The sequence below is a fragment of the Cryptomeria japonica genome, chromosome 9 (genome assembly GCF_030272615.1).
Source record: "Cryptomeria japonica chromosome 9, Sugi_1.0, whole genome shotgun sequence".
Lineage (NCBI taxonomy): Eukaryota > Viridiplantae > Streptophyta > Pinopsida > Cupressales > Cupressaceae > Cryptomeria > Cryptomeria japonica.
The window spans coordinates 192,685,162-192,691,607 of record NC_081413.1 but is presented as its reverse complement, the minus strand read 5'-3'; positions in this window follow the sequence as shown (position 1 = coordinate 192,691,607).

Below are 6,446 nucleotides of genomic sequence, written 5' to 3'. Positions count from 1 at the left end.
ATTTTTTACAATATTGAAAGAATTAAAAAATATGTGGGTAATAATACAGAAAAAATAAGCACAACTTTACATGGGAAATGTTGATTCCCTAAGAGGTTGAAGCCTATATAAGGGCAGTCAGGAAGATTCATAGGTGTGAGACCAAGTGAAACTTATGAAAAAACCTCTAGGATTTTAGAAGTCAACTCTTCATTCTTCTTGGGGTTTGGAAAAGGAGGGAGAGAACTCAAAATAGCCAAACCAAGGTGATCATCTAATGAATGCAAAGCTTATATTGAACACAAAGCTTTGATAACACTTTAATATTTGTATTGATAAGACATCTCAGACTTACATATTTTGTAAGAGGGGCACAATACACCATAGACCCTTCATTGTTGGGAGGAGAATTAAACACATAAAGTGACAAAGGCATAAGGTGTAATATTTAGATCCTGTCCACGAGAAGTACCCATAAAGGCTAGATAAAATTAGATATATAGTTTAAATCTCTGCAATGGTTCATCATCCTATAGATTCCATGATAAATGATATAATTTGGTGTCTATCCCTATGAAAAATAAAAGAGTAAAATCTCCCACATGAACTATTACCTACTAGAAATTTAGACAACCAAAGAAACCTAGGCAAAAAATTAATCATGTATTTATTTTACAAGCACATAACACTTCCCATAATAGACACAAGAAAGGAGACTATGACATAATCGAGTATTTTATTGAGGGTATCCATATCGAGGTCTAGACATAGATTACATCTTACACAATTTAGAAGCATGATAGTTTCATTCTAAGAAAGAATCTAAAAAATGCCTATTATCAAATTAGAACCAAAGGATTTAAATGCCTTCTATTTATTAGAATATAAAAAGGTCCTTCTAAAATATCCTCTTGGGCCTTTTATATTTTCTCCCCTATCCGAAAAGCATCTTTATTCAATTACAAAATATCTTCATGTAGTGGGATCATGATGATGGAGATAACTACCTCTACACCAGAGAGCTTTGTGCCATAAATATTCCTTGATTATTGGCATGATCACCATTTGCATCCCTTCAACTTCTTCGCCATGATTTGAGGCAGCAAAACACCCAATTTCTCTTGCATGATTATTATTTTTCTTTTTATTTGCATGATTATGAAGGCTATGATTCTAGTGAATCGTGGGGGGCTTCTACTTGTAGAAGTTGACTTAGGATCTTTGTTTTAATAGACTAGGTGTTTGAAAATATTCCCCTATGCAAGTTCATATAAGGTGTCTTGGATTGGATCTCAATGATGAACTAGGTGAACAAGGTTCTACTAGTTTTTGGCAAATGGCATATTTCTATGTCTCAACAATATCCAGCCATCTTGCAATCATAAAAGATTCGAGTGTTAGAAATTGATGAAGATGTAAGACTAGCAAACCTTTCTTTTTCACAATTTATGTGGCCTATTGAAACTTGAAATACACTTAAGAGAATTGCAAGGCATAAAGCAAGGTTGAATGAAGGGCCAAAAATAAATCACCAGTTCATTAAAGGCAACCAAATAGACAAAAAGCGCACGACTCTGACATGAGAGGGACAATGCATAAGAAGTTTATGCCAGAGGATAGAAAGGAAAGCATAGGAATAAAATACCATATTTGTTACCATATAAGACTTAATTACTTTTTATTGTCTTTTGATTTTATAACTTGAGAGCCTTTGTACTCGGAATGTAGTCCAATCCAAATGGAAGATCTAAGAATTCAAACTTGTGTGCATCATGATCATTTTATTTCTTCCCGTGATTAGAATAGCTAGAAAAGTATGTCCTTGGATTAAGCTAAATGGTTGAACTTATCCTCCCATAGCCAATTGGATACAACCTTACTTCCAGATAGGCATTTATAGCCTCAACAAGATTATCACTTTGGTTACTGCATGAAATAACTCCACTACCAGCCAAGCATCCATAGCCCTGGTGGAGTTACCAACAACACCTAATTTATTACCTTTTGATATTATTTGTTTTTGTTTTTCACTTTTCTTTTCAAAATATTCTAAAAATAAAGTCATATCACCAGGTTGGCATCTTGAGTGATCTTAATATTTTATACTTAAACCAAGGACATACTTTTCTACCACATCATCCTCCTTGGAAGAATTCAAAGTGTAAATTTACTGTTAAAACTCATGGAGGTTCAACCTACATATGACAAAACATTTCACAGTGCACAAATCCTTGATTAGAAAATCGAGAGACTTGACAAAATACAAATAAATCTTATATCTTTTAAAAAGGTATTAAATATAATTATTTTTCACTTCCCCCAAGATATACGGTCCTTTTATACTATCGTGAGGAAGTATGTTTCACATTGAATATCTGCTAACCACAGAAAACCTCGTGACTACTATTTCTTGTTATCCTTTCCATGGGAATGATTACTTTCCAAAAATTTAACTCAAGAATTAGAGAATATGGGATTGGAATTCCCACGACCACAAATCTTAGGGCCTATGTGGAATGAGATGTTGTGGTGCATTTACATCCATTCATTGCTAACCTCCACACCATGAGCTTTAGAGAATATCGTAACCTGGCCCTGTTTGTGGATTCTCACAAAAAACCATGGGAGAGGAGACAACATTTGATGTGAAGTGTATTGAAGAGTTTAGAGCCATCTTTTATGATGATGAGGGTTGGGATACTAAGGACAAAAACATGCAAAGAGAGGAGGAGCTTTTGTTGACAGATGAAGAAGAGGACAATGCTTCCTTTGATTGAACTGGGTTCCACTACATTTTTCTCCTTCACATTTTTTTTTTCTTATTTTGATTATATACATATAACAAAAACCCTTTTCTTTGTTAGACTTGGAAAATGGAGCATGCATGTACATTGTAAATATTTATCTATGGCATGAATAAAAATATATACATATAGCTTTTATCAGAGTTTATTGTGTATTCTTTTGCTTTTAATGTCTTAGTTGTTTATAATGAATGCAACTCTTAAATATTATCAAATTAATGTATGAAGAAAACATGAATTATATTGATGTCATCACTCCTTTAAAAAAATGTGTATGAGAAAAATAAGGGTTTTCATTAATTGTATATAGTAACCAATGAAGGGGAGAAAATACCAATCCCAGTCAAGAGCACACTTATCTCAATGCAATTTAGATCCCAACCTTAGCATCTTTGCTCCTAAAAATAAAAAATCACTACAATAGAGATGAGAGGATAATAGTTTCGTGAGTTTGAATAATATTCGTCTTTGCTAATGCTTCATATCTATGCTTATTGTAATCTTGCATCATTCATTGCTCACCTTCTGACGGAGGACAATACATGTGCACGATGCACTTATAGAAAACAAGGACTATACATGACTATCCCCAAAAGGAGTAGGCAAATAAGCAATAGCACTTATTAAAAAGAAAAATGATGATAACTACCTACCTAACTCTAACCCACACTTGTTACAAGCTAAACAAACCCATTAACTAGTTTACAGAAATAGTTCCATTTTCGTCCTAATCCTTTTGAACTTTCACGACTTTGACTACACATTGAGAAAGGAAGGGATAACAGGTCTCCTTTTCAATCAATTTTCTCACACACTAGGAATTATAATATAGATACATGTGGAGAACTATTTCCCAACAAAAAGGTCAACTTTACCTCTAGAGGACTACTTTCATTCTTGGAGAAGGGCATGATTCGAAATAATTGTCCAACCCCTCATTGTGAAATATATTTGATTAGACATCCATGTTAGTACGGAGGAGACTGCACGTTTGGTCTCAGACAACATTCATTGCTTTTGTTGGTTTTCCTAATCTTATGAGCTAGGCTTGAGGGTTCTCTGGGTGATATTGTGTTAAGATTGTCCCCATGGGTTTGAGGGATCTCTCATTTTTTAGGAATCAACTGACCTTCAAGTGATGAGTAAAAAATTTCTAGTTCATCCTAGAACTAGGCTTCATCTGCTTCATCTACTTCATGACTTTGAGTCTACACTTCACTTCCTATTTCTTGATGGCCTTCACCACTTTCAACTAGTACTTTTCTTTTTCTCTTAGGGAATGATTTCCTTCAGACTCAAAGAGTCAGGGCTTTTCTTTGACTTTTCTTTTTCTACATTCAAGGGTGGATCTACAATGGGAGCCTCTGTTGGCCATTTGGAGGAAGTTATTATGTGTTGCATTGATTTTTTGTCATTGATGTCAACACTAGCTGCTTTGGCTGCTTTATCGGTATCCTTTCGATCTCAGTGGGTTGTTTGGTTTCTGGTTGGTTAGATCATGATGATTTGGTATACTCCAGTATGCTTTGTTTTATGGAATTGGCTTAGATCTGCTATTCATGCTACTCAAATTCATGTTTAGTCAATTGGTTTTGACTTGGTGTTCGGATTCTATCTTATATGTTGGTAAGCCTGGTTTGTTGATCCGGTGAGGGTTTCATTGACAAAGCTTTGTTGAAGATCTTTTGATGTTATGCATAAGTGGTGTTGGTGCGGCTTCTAGTAGAGATTCATGATGTTGATGGTGATCATTTTCGAGACTTAACTGATTAGGATCATTGCTTTAGTGTGTGGACCTAAATTGGGTCTGGTATTATCTAGGTTATGGACCGACTTATTGGAAAGTGTTGTTTGGTCTTCTTGATGTGTTTCCAAGATGTCTTATGGGTTGGATTATATTTGTTTAGTCTCTAGCCAACATATTTTATAATTATGTAATTGGTTTACTGTTTGGTAGCCGACCTTATTGTTTGAGGTCTAGGGTTTGTATTGATATGTGTATGATCTCATTGTAGATCATATGGATGGATAATGTATAGGAGTGAATAATGTAATAATCATGCATGTAGAGGACTTGGTCGATCATTGGTGATTGAGTTGGGTTTATGCAAGAGTTTTAAGACCTTTGGTACTGAGCTTAATCACAATTGTACTCATGCATAGGAGATGCTATTATTGCAGTTCATTCTTCCTTTCAGATTGTAGTCTAGATTCTTATGTAGTTAGTAAGACTCCTTTTGTAATGAGCATTGTGCTCTAGGCTTTTGGCCTTCCTGCAAGTGAAGGCCCGTCAATTTGTAATCACATACTGTAGAAGTATCATTTGACTGTAGGTAGGCTTCCCACTACAGTTTTTCCCTTTAACAAATTTTCCACATACAAATCTTGGTGTCATGTAAATGGTATTTATTCTCTAATTGTTGCTTATTCTTAATTGATATATATGCTATTTTGGTAATTGGTTTATGTATTCCGATATTGATCTTATGTGTTCCAGTATCAAAGTTTTAATTGTTTAAGGTTCTAGTAATATGGTGACAACTGATTCACCCCCCCTCTCAGTTGTCTTTCGATTATTTTAACTGTCTAACAATTGGTAATAGATCTCTGGTCCTCTCTGCAGAAGCTTAACCGCTTGAGGAAGATCCTATAACATCTAACAGTTCAAGTTCATCTAGTTCAGCTGTAGCTGTCTTCCGGAGAGAAATTCCTAGGCTTGATGGAACAAATTACAGAGTATGGAAGAATTAAATGGAGACTCATTTGAGATGTCTTGGTAAGGAAATTTGGGAAATCACAGAGAATGGTGTTACACCTTTTAATCCGGCATCTAGAAATCCTCCTCTGGCAAACTTGGATAAGCAGCTTAAGAATGATTATAGAGCAAGAGAATCCCTCTTGTGTGCACTTTCTAATAAAAAAATAATGGGATTGACGGACAAATCAACAACAAAGGCTATATGGGACAAGTTGGATGCTCTTAATGAAGGTGACCCTACTGTTAAGATTGCTAAACTTAATGGTTACCAGGTGAGATGTGAAAACTTGAAGATGGAAGAAGATGAAAGGATTACTACATTTGTGGAAAGGGTAAATGAAATTGTCATGGGAATTCAATGTTGTGGTGGATCTCTGAGTGAAGATGAAATAGTTTCTAAAGTTCTGAGAGCTTTATCACCGACTTATAAGATGAAGACTACTACAATTAATGAATTCAGAACAATGGCTAATACTTCTGTCAATAGAGATACCTTGGTTGGGAAATTATCTGCTTTTGAGCTTGAAGAATTTGGACCTTCTGGAGTTGTGAAGTTTGAAATTGCTTTTCATGCATTTACATCATCAACTGGCAAGAAATATTGGAAATATTTGTATGCAAAGGAATTGGAAGATATGAAAAGGGAAGATGAATAATTTGAGAAACTTTAAGCCCTATTTGCTAGAAGAGTACCTAAAGGACCAGTAGGAAGTAAGTATGAAGGAAAATCACCTTTTAAATGTTTTGCATGTAATAAGATAGGTCATTTTGCATCTACATGTCTTGAAAGGAATTCAAGATTTGAAGAAAGATCTAGAAGATCTTTTAAGCCTAACCCTAGATATTAGAACAAGCATAAAAACAAGAAAAACAAAGATAAATCATGCTACATTGCAGATGATGAA